The sequence below is a fragment of the Photinus pyralis genome, unplaced genomic scaffold (genome assembly GCF_008802855.1).
Source record: "Photinus pyralis isolate 1611_PpyrPB1 unplaced genomic scaffold, Ppyr1.3 Ppyr1.4_LG4, whole genome shotgun sequence".
NCBI classification, from domain to species: Eukaryota; Metazoa; Arthropoda; class Insecta; order Coleoptera; family Lampyridae; genus Photinus; species Photinus pyralis.
The window spans coordinates 38,007,738-38,022,546 of NW_022170511.1; the positions used below are offsets into that span (position 1 = coordinate 38,007,738).

The 14,809-nt window shown below is 36.6% G+C and overlaps 1 long non-coding RNA gene across 1 annotated transcript; it reads left to right on the forward strand.

Moving 5' to 3' along the window:
* The first annotated feature begins 12,099 nt into the window (after positions 1 to 12,099).
* Positions 12,100 to 12,486, forward strand: LOC116167778. The gene is made up of 3 exons (XR_004144643.1): positions 12,100 to 12,191; positions 12,290 to 12,387; positions 12,445 to 12,486. It is a non-coding gene; the product is annotated as an uncharacterized LOC116167778 (long non-coding RNA).
* The last annotated feature ends 2,323 nt before the right edge of the window (positions 12,487 to 14,809 follow it).

Sequence of the window (14,809 nt, forward strand, 5' to 3'; positions counted from 1 at the left end):
ACCAAAATTAATAAGAAAAAGTGTTTTCCCGAGAAATTTGGGTGCAGTCGATTTTTGTAAAAAAGGAAGGTTATACACTGCCTTTTTTTGAGCCCCGAAAAAAAAATTGTCTCAGATCGACCCGGAAAAAAAATTTCTTATAGAATGTGGCCTGTAGAATCCATAATTTCAAACAGTTCCAAGATTGGGCTACTAGTTCAAAAGTTACAGCCTTTTGAATTTTCTTTCGAAATTGGTTTCTAGTCTATAACTTTTGATTGAGAAGTCTGATCGAAAAAGTACGAATTGTTTTGGATTCTACCATTGAATAATAAATCTTCAATGATTCTACGCACCAAAATTAATAAGAAAAAGTGTTTTCCCGAGAAATTTTGGAGTAGTCAATTTTTGGTAAAAAAAGGAAGGTTCAGTATTCAAATACTATGCGAAGTATTCGAATACTTTACGAAGTATCCAAATACTTTGCGAAGTATTCGAATACTAAATATTTGTGAAAGTATTTGAGTTACAAATACAAATACTGCTTCCATAAAAGTATTTAATTACAAAGTATATGAATACTTTAAAGGATTTGAATAGGTACTAAAAAGTATTTACAAAATCGAATGCCCAGCTCTGCTTTTGACACCCTATATTACAGAAAACAATGATTTGGAGTAGAACTTTAATGGTCAGTGAATTATTTTCTTATGGAGGCACTTTCTAGTCCAGTTGCGCGAAGAAGTATAAGGGTTCAGCCTTCCTGACCCGTCACTGCTTCAGGACTGAGCGATAATTTGTTACAGATGGAGACAGTTGGGCAATTTCAAAGAGACGTCCACAGTGGCCTGCACCCAGATTTATGGAGATTACAATTTTAGGAAGGGACAAGTTTTCTACAGAAAGAAGGTCATGAACTCGAAAGACTTGATGGAGCTTCACGATGTTGATGGGGTTTCAAAAGCAATGATTGGATGCAGGGGTACCATTACAGGAACTGACAAAGGATTTTGAAAGGCACAGCAGGAACGGCTTGGAGGTGTACTCGGGAGTGCAAATGAACGCGGCCCTCCAACAGTCACAATTAACAAAAAAATAATTGATAAAATTAGAAGTATTTCTGATATAAAATAAAGAAAATGCACCACAAGAAAATAATTCACATCAGAAACGAAGAAATCAAAGCCCTGCTCCAAGTCATTGTTTTCTGTAATATAAGGTGTCAAAAGTCGAGTGACATTTTAAGTAAGGCTTACTCGCATCATGTTCTTTTGCTTCATTTTTGACAGTTGGTCAAAACATTGGCGTTAAAATTGTGGAAACGTTCCACGAAAATTTGCGTTACAAAAAACTGCAACATATCTGACACGTTTTGACGTAATCTCGAAAGTTAATCCAATGTCAAGTACTTTGCCTTATATCATTGGATTCTTAACGAAACAAGAAATCTATGTGTATACGTATATGTAAAGCATACGAAAATTTAAAAGCCCTATATCCACATAGACATTATTTGTCCTTCAACTCCAAGAAAAAGTTATGCAATGCTTTAGTGTCAAATTTTAACTTTTGTGATACGATATATGGGCCATTTTTGGATGCCGTAAGCATTCGTCGCAAACAAACTGTTCAGAACGACTGCGTTCGATTTATTATTGGTCATGAGCATGTTTCCAAAAAACTTGCAAATGGTTAGATATGATGCAGCGAAGAAAACTAGATGCACTTTGCATGTATCACTCCATAATCACTACATGCTTTCCAAAATACCTTCATGAAAATATCGAACCAATGTTCATAATATTAATATTCGTGGAAAGGGGTTTTATTATCAATGCCAATATTTAAATATAAAACAAAAAAAATGTACCAAAGAACTTTCTCCTACAACTAACTTCGCTATACAATGCCCTCTCTACAGATTTAAAATTATGCCCTTTAAAATAATTTAAATAAAAAATACGAGGGTCTGTTTGGTGTCAGTTGGAGAAAATTCAGTCAAAGAAAAAAGAAAAAGGAGCGAGTAACGAGTTTTTAATACATCCTTTTAATAAAATGGTTGACGTTTCGTATGTTGACTTTTTCAAAGCGTTGACAAGTGTTAAAATGTTGTTTTATGTGCAGATCAAAATTTTAAAACATGTCCTTTATAGTTAAATAATTGTAAATTAATTTAAGTGGACATTGTGTAATGAACCGCAAGGCGATCCCCACAATGGGACAGTTTTTGTTTTGTAATAATATGTAATTGTTACCCTTGTCAAATTTCAAACTCTAACTCGCACAAATCTCCGAAACTAGTCACTTTACGTTAGTCATCCCACATATCTTACATATAATAAACAACATTGCGTTTTAGTCTTACATCATAAACGAATGAAAGCAACACCATATTATTTAGTTACGAAATTCTTGACAGACCAGCTTCCTAGCTCCAAGCAAATATTTGAAAAAAAAAACGGTTTTGACAGTCGTATATCCTTTATGCCAAAAATCAGATTAATTTGCTGTATGTGCCGCTTTATTACTAAACACTAAATTGTTTAAATTCCCACAGAAAAATACAGAATTACAGAATGTTATACCTTAAACAATTAATACCTAATTATGGTCAAATGAAATGGTACATAATTGAAAATTGTTTTGTTTTGGATTCCTTCTATAGTTTTGTTGCATCTTTTTCTTAACACAGCACTCAACGCATTTTACTTCTGCGATTTTGACGCACTTTTCGTCAAGCATACCTACGAAAATTAAAGTGCCTAAAGCCTCAATTTGCGTCGCGTTTGCATCCTTTACGTGCGATCTATTGTTAATAAAATATTCTGCAATTGTTCCCCTTAGAACACTAATTTTCTCGACGGCCATACCGCTTGGGAACACCGCCTGCCGTTGAATCTGTTTTTAATTTTTGCTCATGTTTGTCTATTGATTTTAGATTTTATTTTAATGTCACAAGGCAACTAATTGTAATTCCTAATTAGAATTAATTTTTTTACTTTGATTTTTTCCTCAGTTTTTTTGTAATAAAACTAAAAAAGCTCATGCTAGGAAGCTAAAAATCACAGATGATATTTATTTATTTAAATTTTCAAGACTTAAAATTACGCATTTTTGTAGTGAGAGAGCTGCACAAAACATCCATAAGAAAACTGCCAATTGTGATATGGTTAGAATGTACTTTAAGGTAAGGCAATGAACATAAGATGGGCAGGCCACAGCGAAGGTTATGATAATCCAAAATGGCGGTGATTTTTAAAAATGGCTACCCGTATTTTATTTTTGATCAGTTTTCTTTGATGTACATCATGCACAATACCGTTTTATATTAATTCAAATATTTTTAGCCCCAAGGCGAGGAATTTTAAACCATGCATTTATCGCATTTATCAGTACTTCCAAAAAGGCTACGGCTATGTTTTTCATCTATGGTTGAAATTTCAAAGAAATACCTATCTCAATAAATAAAAAAGTTGGCATTGTGCAATCTACACATTCGCGCATCTTATTTTTGCAATATGCGATGTTTGCCTTTACTAGAAGCATCTGTGGTTAAAATTTCAAAGAAATATCTTTATAAATAAGGAAGTTGTCACTGCGCAGAATCATTAAAAATTGATATAAACGAAAATGCAGTAGTAGCTTTCTTGAAGAGCATCCATGTCTTCCAAATAGATTTTTTGGGGCTTTCCGGAACTAGGAGTGCTATCACAGCCTGTGAAAGCGTGGAATCTTGGTAAATCGATAGCCTTTTCCATCGATCGCGAAAATTACATCTGCACAGAATTAACAGAGAAACAAGTTATGAAAGGCGTCGATCTAAACTATTGTTTTTGTTGGTATTAGCAAAATTTCACGAGAAAGTGAAATAGAATTGCAGCATACAACGTAAATCTGTCAAACATTTCCGGAAAGTTATTTCACTTTCAACTTTAATGAAATAACTTTCAGCGTTGATCTTCCATATTTTTTAGATATGTACGGTTTACAGGACATTCACAGTTGCCCTTTGTGTTTTTCTTTTATTTCGGTCAAAATGCAAAACTTCATCAACGTTAAGCTATGAGAGGCTAATTAATTAGTTTTACCTTAAAATTAACGTAAAACTCAAGTGACTAAGCTTTTTTTTAGACTTACTTTCAACGTGTCGCCTTTATTGTAATTATTCAACAAAAACGCTGGCGGCTTGTTTTACAGATCAGAAGGACGTTTTCAAAGCGAAAAAGAAATCGCAGAGACAATTCTTGTAAATTCAGAACACCTTCTGCCCTTAATTGTAAATGGAAACCCTCGAAATGATATGCCTGTTATCAACACAATCTTATTCAGCTGGACATGGAAAATTACATTGGGAAAATGCTGAACGATCAAGGTATTTTGTTAAAGTGGATACAAATCTCAAGAGTCTAAATTCTTGTGAATCAGGTTCAACCTTCAATCAGATACGAATCTCCTTGTCGTACAAAAGAAACAAAGAGGGTTAAAAAGTATAAGTTGTGACCTCATTTCCTTTATTTATAGCAAAGATAGAGCAAGGAAGGCAATAACCCTTACGAAAATGCCTTTCACTTAAAAATTCGTCAATTTAACTCCGTTTTCCTTACCTTTTACTGCAAATGGAATTGGTAAGCGCTTTGGTGGACCAAATTTGGACGTGTTAATGCGCCAGAGGCGTATACACATCAGCAAACCTCGCCAAATAGGAGAGTCCATAAATACAATTTTAATAAGGTTTGCTAGCCTGTCCTCTGTTAAAGCATAAATATTAAAACCCCAACTTCGGTGTGTTCCTAGCATTAACGTGCAAATCCGTTAGAGAGCACCAATTAGTGTGTATCTAGAAAGTTTAGCTCCTTACAACTGAAAGGAGATGTTCAAGTGTTTAATGTCTAGGTATTATTAATGCAAAGCGGATTATATTTAATGCATGGGGCATCATCTCGCCAATCCATCTGCAAACGCCACAATCATATGCAACCCTCCCCTGGAACGTTTAGCTTCATCAATCTGTTTAGAAAATGCAGTTCCTTTGCGCGCAATGGAAAATTAATTAAAACAGGTAACTGCGGCAACGTCATAATTCGGAGAAATGATTATATGCATCGCTAAGGGTCGGTATAATTAAGGGGGTAACCGTAACTCGGTATAAGGTGGGAACGAAGTGAGGCATTAACCTTTTGTTATTCGGGGGTAGCTAATGAGACACTGCAGCAAGAAGAATAATTTCGGACGAATGTTAAGACGACAGTTGTTAAATGGCAGCCATCCCTGCGAACTTTCCCCGCGATGGTTCGGGCCACGTTTTATATGGAAATGTTGTCATGACATGCTTCGTTAAAGTCGTAAAATAGCACCGCAGCGCCGGAACAGGGTCGGACTGCATTAAAAGGGTAAAAGAATAATGTGGTTTGCATGTTAAAAAAGATTAATTAACCTTTTTATCGCTAGCAAAATAGCTTCCACTTCTGCTCTTTTGAACTGTCCATTTGATCATCCTATTTTAAATTTATTCATGAAATAGTCCCAGGTATGGTGCACTTACGCCCCCTAAAAACTTCGCTAATGAAACGAAACCCCGCACTTCGACGCAATCGCGGATAATGCGCACGTTCCGATAGTAAAAAAGGAAAAGTACTCGAAACAAGAATTTGAAATTTTCATTGCGACCATATATACGTGCGTACTATGAGCAAGGATTATGGGACGCAGTATATAAATAAATGATTTTTATAAGCGTCATCAAACATAGTAACTATGTAGCCACTTTTCATAACATCAAAATCGTAACTTGCCTTAATGGCGTTTCCACTAGGGACGAGCTTTTTTCACGAACAGATGTGGCCCAAAGGAGACTTTGCATACCAAAATATAAGGCGGTAAGAACTGTAGAAGTTCTTCTATTATTACACGTTCTTTTTCTTAATAGGCACCCTCTTTACTTATGCACGAATGTGAATGGGCCAAGCTATATTTTGGTACAAATCGGTACCTAATCTTCTGCTGACGAACCGATATGCAATCAATAATAAAATGTGCGAACGTAAGAAAACAGGGTGAGTTTTATAGTGTTACAAGGTGATATCTAGAAAACGGTTTCAAATATTTTTATGAAATGTTAGTGACTAAATACGAATAGGGGTGGACATATTTTAACATATTTTTGTAATTTTTTCTTTCTCAATTTTTAGGGAGGAGGAGTGACTTTGATATTTTAACTAAAATGATGCACTTTAGTTTTTAAAATTCGAATCTACTTAAAACTCTACGTATGTGCTAATATTTTTTGTTTAATTGCTTCTATGGTTACTCAGCTATGGTTATTTTAGATATTACAATTTAAAAACTTAATTACAAATTGTTCACGTCTGTTATGCTTAAGAAGATGTTCAAAATGTCTAGCTGGGGATTTTTTCAACATAAAAATAATCCAATTGCAAGTTTTGGCCAAGCAAAGAATTTCATTAATTTTGCTCTTATACTCGGCATTTATTAAGGATCCTCATGACCCGATCATGACCATTCAGAATTTTGGTTGTCCGTCCTTTTGCCCGGTTGATTGTCGGTGTTCTCTGTAACTCTTAGCTAACATCGCCAGGTACTTTTTATACCTTTTCATTTTTGTCACTCCGTCCGTCCGTCTGTCCTATAACTCTTTTTAAAAGCAACCAATCGTGTTGAAATTTGGTGTACGGGTACTACGGGAGAATAGAATAAGGTAGGATTGATAGTATAGGTTAGGCATGTCAAACTCATTTCTGATCAAGGGTCGTTTTAAGGTTTTCCACATATAACCGCGGGCCACATCATAAAAAAATCCACATTAAGATCATTTTGATTTTTTTATTATGTGGATTGTTTTATTATTAACAGAAAAAGTGTGTCCTATTTTTTTGCATTCCTTTGCTCGATTACATTGATATATCACAACATATATTATTTTAAAATTATAGCCATGAATATTAATAAAAACCTTGTTTTTTACGGTTTTTATATAGTAAGCCACGGGTTCATGAAGATTTTGATTTGCTTATTGTATCCGTGGTAACTAAGGCAACCGATACTATTCAATAAAAAGTGACTGACTGTAGAAACATGTCATATCAAAATTTTGAAAAATCTGATATAATTATATGAAAAAATATAGGGTGTAATACATCAATGTAATCAGGATAAGGAATGCAGAAAAATGACGTTAAGATATACAGGGTGTTGCATTTAAAAGATACCAACATTGGGTCAAGTCCGAGGTCAAGCCTCAGAAATGATGGCTCAAAAGTTTTTTTTACGCCACTGGATTCTACGTAAAAATATCTAAAATAGTCAGTTTTTATCGTTTTCTATATTGCATGGGTAGTAAGATATGATAACATCTCAAACTTTTCGTTTTCACCCTGTATCTCAGAAAAACGGAGCTACATTCACTTTGTTTGTGTTATTAAAAGTTTCAATCAAAATAGGACACACGGTACAATTAAATTTTATAATCTGCAAAGATTTTGCATACAACTTTCCAAAAAACACTACCCTCATGTTACCGTCGCAAGTGTATTCGTATATGCAATCCCAAAGTTGCATCATTAGGGGGAAGGGTGGCTTTTTTATTTTGTTATTTACCCTCACTTTTATGATCGCCGTGGTAGGCCATCAATTTTATCAAACAGGCAAAGCACAATCTTTATAAAAAAAAACTACGTAAATCAAAAGTTGGTAAACACTCGCGAAAAATGCATAGGGAAGAAGGAGTAGAGCATTTTAATTTTACATTTGTACTTTATCTTCACGTTGTTGAAGGCACTAGGATTGGGTAGTTTATAAACTTGTAATTATTTTTGTGTGTGTACATTCAAAAGTCGTTTGAAATCGCGTAAAGAAAAAATAAAGTGATTCTTTAAACACAATTTTCATTATCCTATCGGGGTTAGATTTTAGCTTCCTAGTTAACAATATGTGTTATTTGGACTACCGATTTTACATATTTCAATCCGGCCAATTAAGTAAGTGAAATTAACTAAATAATTTTAGGAAATGTTGTACGCGTGCAAATTTGCGTGGTGGCGGGGAGGCCGCCGTATTGGTTTATTTCCTTATTATGATTGGTTATCAAACCGTTAGTCAATTGAAGTAGGGAAAACCGTTTTAATACCAGAGGGCGCGTAGAGAAGACGCCTTTTGTCAAAGTTCGAGGCCCGAGTTGCGGTCCGTTGAAGACGCCCTTAGTTTAGTTTAGTTTCGAGGCCAAGTTTCTGTCCGTAGAAGTAATCTTTTTTTCTGCCGTCGTTTGAAGAAGTTTTTGTTGCCAGACGTTTGTAACGAAGTTCTTGTAATAAGAAAAAGGAGTTTGTTGTGCCAGCCGAGTATGCGGTAGCATTAGAAGAAAATTGTTATAAAGTTCGAAATTTATTTATCAACGCCAAGGCCGAGTATTTCTTGGTAACTGTATTTGAACACCCCATGTTGGTTTTGGTTATTCGGACATTGTGATCGAATTGTATTTTAACAGGACTGTAATGGTTGTTTTTATTTTTGCTTGTAAAATAAATTTACGTAAATTGTGTGTTCATTCGGACCCTTAAACGACAAAAAGAATGTTCTTATGCTCTATTACGATTTACAAAATTCCGAAAATTAAGAGAAATTAACAAAAACGAGCAAAATATTCGTAGCAGGAAAAATCCCAAATTGAAAATTTAATTTTCTGAATTTTGAGACACCAATTGGGTTTTTTTCATGGATAAAATATCTTTTAGCTGAAAATCACAATACCAAAAATCAAAGCATAAAGTGTTTGAATTTGTAAAGGTTGAAATTTGCATTAAAAATGATTTACAGTGTTAAACTTAATATTATATTCAAGAATGTCGGAGTGTAGGTAATAATCATTCAGTTCCGTATTCGAAAATTCTACGAGTTCCATTTAGTTTGCGAGCGTAAAAGCTTTCAATACAAATGTTGGTTTAAATCTCGGTATTTACATTATAGGGCCCTCAAATTCCAAAATAATTAATGGAAAAGCAGCTGAGCTCCAATAGAATTATCTAATTTTTCATCTGACACGGTGTTTTTTTACCAAAGACCAGTCAAAAGCGTCCCTAATCGTAAAGTTTGGACGTTAAGCGTGTGTCTAAAAAAATTGAAAACAGAGAATATAGTTATTCCAAAATTCAAAAATTTCATTTCGCATTGTGTGCGTCAAGGCTTTGAATTCGAATTCTTGTTCAAAAAATGAAAGCATAAACGCACATTTTTTTCAAAACGTACCTAATAGAGCCTAAATCAAGAGGCGCAACTAAATATTGAGATTCAAATTATAGGACTCTAAACTTTTTTTTTTTTTTTTTTTTTTCTTAGGAGGGGAAATGCATTTACGCACAAAGTGTGGGGCTCCCCCGAATATTGGGTATACCCACTAAAACCCCTCCTTAGGCGTCAGCTGCTGAGGCTATTGGCCTTTATTACGAGGTAAGTTAAAAATATTAGACTTTATTAAGGAGTCCTATTTCTTTAAAAAAGATTAGCGTATTTCTACACTTTTCACTTGTTAAGTTTGCCTCTACTGTTGCACAAATGTCGAGTCGCCTTCTTTGTTGTTCGTAGCGTGGGCACTGACACATTATGTGTTCTAACGACAGATCAACTTCACAGTTTTCACACTGGGGTCGGTTAGAGTTAGAAAGTAAATATTCATGTGTGATAGCAGTGTGTCCCAGTCGCAATCTGATGTATATCCTCACCAGGTCAATTCTTGCCGCACTTATTAAAAACATTGGTGCTAAATTCGGTTTAACCTTTCTCAGAGCAGTTTCTGAGTTTGCCCATTGTCTTTCCCAGTACTCCCACATTCTCCGTTTCACAAGGGTCTGGCGTGCTGTCTTTGACAGATGCAAGACCTCCCGGTCTGACAAATCAAGTTCTGCTATCGCTTCCCTTGCCCTGATGCCCAAAGGTCTGCACCTATCAAGACGCCCCCTTCTTACATTTTCAACAAATTCCTGGTGGTTCGGATGTTCCCTATTTATCAGAATTTTGTAGAAATAGTTAACCATCAGCTGCTTACGGCGAAAAGGAAGTGGTAGTATATTAGCCTCAACGTGTAGGGAATTAGTAGGGCTAGTTCGGAAAGCACCTAGGGCGTACCGTATGGCAAGATTTTGAATTCTATCTAGTTTGCCTAACGTTGTATCACAGCATGTAGAATACGCGTACGACCCGTAGTCATTTCGTGACAATATCAGGGCTTTATATACGTCAAGAAGAGTTTTGGGGTTTGCTCCCCATTTGTGGTGTGCAAGCACCCGTAGTGTATTTAGTGACTTTCTACATGTTGTGATCAATCGTTCCAAGTGACTTGACCATCTCAGTTCGCTATCGAAAGTCATTCCCAAAAACCTGACTTCCGATGTTACGTTGATAGGTCGACCGTTCAAGGACAGTACAGGCCCATAATGGAGTTTACGGAGCCTGCAGAAGTGCACGCAATTCGTTTTCTCGTCCGATAGGATAAAACCTACCGCATTTGCATTCTCAGACACAAGGTTAACAGATCTCTGTAGTTTTCGTACAATTTCACCAATTGTCTTTCCGCTGCAGCATACCATAAGGTCGTCGACATATAAACATCGGTTGACCTGTTCCATATGCCCTATGGCTATTTCATTAATTGCAATGGCGAACAGAGAACAACTCAATGTTGATCCTTGTGGGACACCATTTTCTAGCACATACTCGTCTGAACAAACATCACCAATCCTAACGATGAATTTTCGGTTATCCATAAAGGATTGCACAAATTTCGGTAGGTTCCCTTGTAGTCCATATTTGAACATTTTTTCCAGGATTCCGTGCCTCCAAGTCATGTCGTATGCACCCGATATATCGAAAAATACTGCCACCAGATGTTCCCTGGCATCGAAACCTTTAATATTTTATTACTCAACCAAACTAGATGGTCAGTAGTTGACCGGCCTTTTCGGAACCCCGCTTGGTACGATGCCAATATCCCGTTTCCTTCCAGAACCTCCTGGAGCCTCTCGTTAACCATACGTTCTAGCAGTTTTCCTACACAGGAGGTCAGACTTATTGGTCGATAGTGTTTTGCAAGCATCCGGTCTTTACCCGGTTTTAAGATAGGAACAATTATGGATTTTCTCCATTCTGTAGTACACTTTTGCCAGCAAGAGTTGTAATAATTTAAAAGACTTTCTTTCGTTTCAGGATTCAGGTGTCGAAGCATTTCGTTATGTATATTATCATATCCAGGTGCACAAGATTTGGTCTTTCGGAGGGCAGCTTCCAGTTCTTCTAGTGAAAACGGTAAGTTATAATCAAACCTTTCGTCTGTGTCAAAGCTAGGCAACTCTCTCTCCTTTTCAGACTTTATTTGTCGGAAAGTGTCAGTGTAATTTGACGAGCTACTGACTCTATAGAATTGCTCTGCTAGGATATTTGATATTTCTGGCAGGTTACTAGTTACCGAACCGTCTAGTCTTCTGATAAATGTTGGATAGCTTTGACAGGTTTTTCCAGATATTGCTCCTATTTTTTTCCAGACTTCACTAGATGCAGTGGATGGGTTAATAGTTGTTACATATTGTTGCCAGGATCTTCTCTGTGCCTCGAGAATTGCTCTACGGCATTCTGCTCTGCGCTTCTTAAATTCAATAAGATTATCGATCGTGGCATTACGTCGAAAGCTATTCAAGGCCCTCTTTTTAATAGATATCTTTTCTTTTATTTCCGATGTCCACCATGCGACCATCTTGGTCACCACCCTTGGTTTCGATTTTGGTATACTACCGACTGTGGCATTTAATATTGCCGCAGTTAGAGTCTCAAGATTTAGTTCGTTCTCATTTGGAGGTATTAACTGCTCAGAAAAGCGTTTCCAATTGGCCTGACGGATTTTGAACTTTTCTGTGGATCTAACCACTGGATTTTCACCTCGAACTGTGATGATAATAGGGAAATGGTCACTGTTGAATAGATCACTTGCTACTTCCCATTTCAGGATCCTGTGAATGATCGGCGAGCATATTGATAAGTCAATCGTGTCAAACGTTCCCGACCTTACGTTAAAGAATGTTGCCGAGTCATCGTTTAATATGATAAGGTGTTTATCTTCAATCAAATTTAACAGCTCTTTACCGCGAGCATCACTCGAGTTTGAACCCCAGACGGTGTTATGGGAATTAAAATCACCAACAAGAACGAATGGGGTTTGTAGTTGATTAATTATTTTGTTTATTTCGCCAACATTGTAATTTGTGTTCGGAAGATAGATGTTACAGACGGTAAAACCTCCACTAATTTCTAGTTTTATTGCCACGACTTGATAGTTTGTATCGATTCTGATTCTTTTATATGGTATGTCTTGGCGGATCGCGAACGCTACACCTCCACACGCTCTTTCCGGTGAGTCAAAATCTTTTCTTACCAAGTTATAGCCTTTAATTGTATGTTTACTTCTAGGTTTTAAATGTGTTTCCTGAAGAGCGATGCACACCGGACTATGCTCTTGAATGAGTAACCTCAATTCATTTTGGTTATGTGCTAAACCCCGACAGTTCCACTGTATGATTTTGAGTTTGAATTTTGTTTTAGGTTTGTGCGATCAGCATAGGTGTATGCTCTTAAAGATAAGATTAATAGAGAAAACAGTGGAATAAATAACATTAATATGTAACAAATCACAGTGTATAAGGGACGACTACAAACAGAGTAATAATTAATTTTTGAACACAACAGACACAAATAGTTTACTTCGTAACAATTCCACCTTACAATACATTTGTACATTTCGGATTTATAGATGTTTAAAACTTTTAACAGATTAAAATGCTCTAAATATAAATAAATAAAACTTATATAAGTTAAAAGACACATACAAGAAATAGGGATATCACAGATTTGGTAACTCAATACAAATTGTAGGTAGATTATCACAGTAAATATATCACGCGTGGATGTCAACACTAGAGAGAGATTTTCCTAGGTTTCCCCTTTGGCCATCCTTTTTTCTTCTTTTGTTGAAGATATTGTTTTCTCTCTATATCTAACGCTTCTTCGTCTAATATTGGTGAAGATGGGGTTGAACTATCCTCATCTCGCTTCCTCTTATCAACAGGATCCGCGGTTGTCAAATGGGAGTGCTGAGAAAGGTTTTCAATCCTCCCAGGTTTCGATCGGCTACTTGTTTCTCCTTCAGCACTTCCATGCGGTAATTCTATTGGAGACGGAGATACGTTTGGTTTCGGCATCGATTGTTTTACATATTCAACTAAGGTGGAGGTAAGTTCTTTGATTTCGTCTTTAACTATTTTTCTAATTTCAGATACCAAGTTGGGTTGCGTATCAGTGGTTAAGCGTGTAGTAACATTTGAGTACGAAACATTTGAAGTAACAGCGGTTCCAAGCATTCGTTTTGCCTCCGGATAAGATACCTTACGGGTAACTTTTATCTCTTGAATTTGTAGCTCTCTTTTATATACTTCACATGTTCTTGAGTTTGCAGGATGAGTACCGTTGCAATTGAGGCATACGACTGGATCGTCACATGGAGAACCCGGATGTAAGGATTTTCCACAGACACATACTTGTTCCTTCTCACATTTTAGTGTTGTGTGTCCGAAACGTTGACATTTATAGCATCTCATTGGTTGTGGAACATATGGTCTGACTTTCAACGTATAAAAAGCCGCATTAATCACTTTGGGAAGTTGGGTGGCATTGAAGGTAAGTATAAGGTTGGGAGTATCAATGAAAGTACCTCCAACTTTGGTCCTAATTCTCTTCACCGCTACAACATTTTCTCCACCCAGTTCTTCCAATATTTCTTCTTCACTACAGTTCATTAGATCTCGGCAGTATATCACTCCTTTACTTAAGTTTAGCGTATCATGAGGTTTCACTTGAACTTCAAAATTACACATCCTTTTAACTTCCAGTAATCGTTTTGATTGTTTATTCGATACCGTTTTTATAAATAATAAACCTCTAACTTTCTTAATCTCTTCCACTTTGCCAATTAAGCCAAACAAAACCTTATGAATCATAAAAGGACTAATTTTGGAGAAATCTCCTTCCTTTTTTTCAACAAGCAAGAACCGGGGATAGTAATTATCCTCCTTTTCATTACCTGTTACAGGGAGCGGGGGAAAAAAACCACCCTCTCCATCCATGCCAGAAGTTTGTACTTGCGTTGGGGCCTGGTCATCCACCCACAACGCCGAGCAGCCGCTTGATAACGGTCGGGTGAGGCCTGCCCGCTCCGCCTCGCTCCCGACCGGCACTGGGGACCGTCCGAACCCCTGCGCCGTAAGGTTTGTAATAGAAAAGCCTGAATTCATTAGCAAAGTCGTCTTAGGGCGTTTTTATGCTACCGCCAGCATTAATCGATACAGGGAAAAAGGGATAATTTGGAGTGGGATAGATAAATGGGTAGGTAAGTTACTAAAGGCGGTTGGACTCGTCGCCTTTAGTGCCCATTGATCGCCTTTTACGATCTCCAGGACGGGAGTGGGTCAATTCTACCCCCGAGCCCACAGGGGTGTCTAAACTTTTAAAATTGTTCCCGGAGCCTCAAGATACGCATTTTAATCGAGATTATAAGTTCGCGGAGGGTTTTTCTCCCTCCTCGTAAAATTTGGGAGTCTACTATCATCATAAGCACCTATAGTACGGTCGTGCATCATTAATTGTCTTAACTATTCACATTTTATTACGTTAAGTACAGTTTTGTGGGTAAAATAATCGTCGGAACATGAGTGATAGCTGATAGGGCACAACTTTTTTTGTAAAATCTAATTTTAACTACCAAAAATAGCTCCGTTTCGTT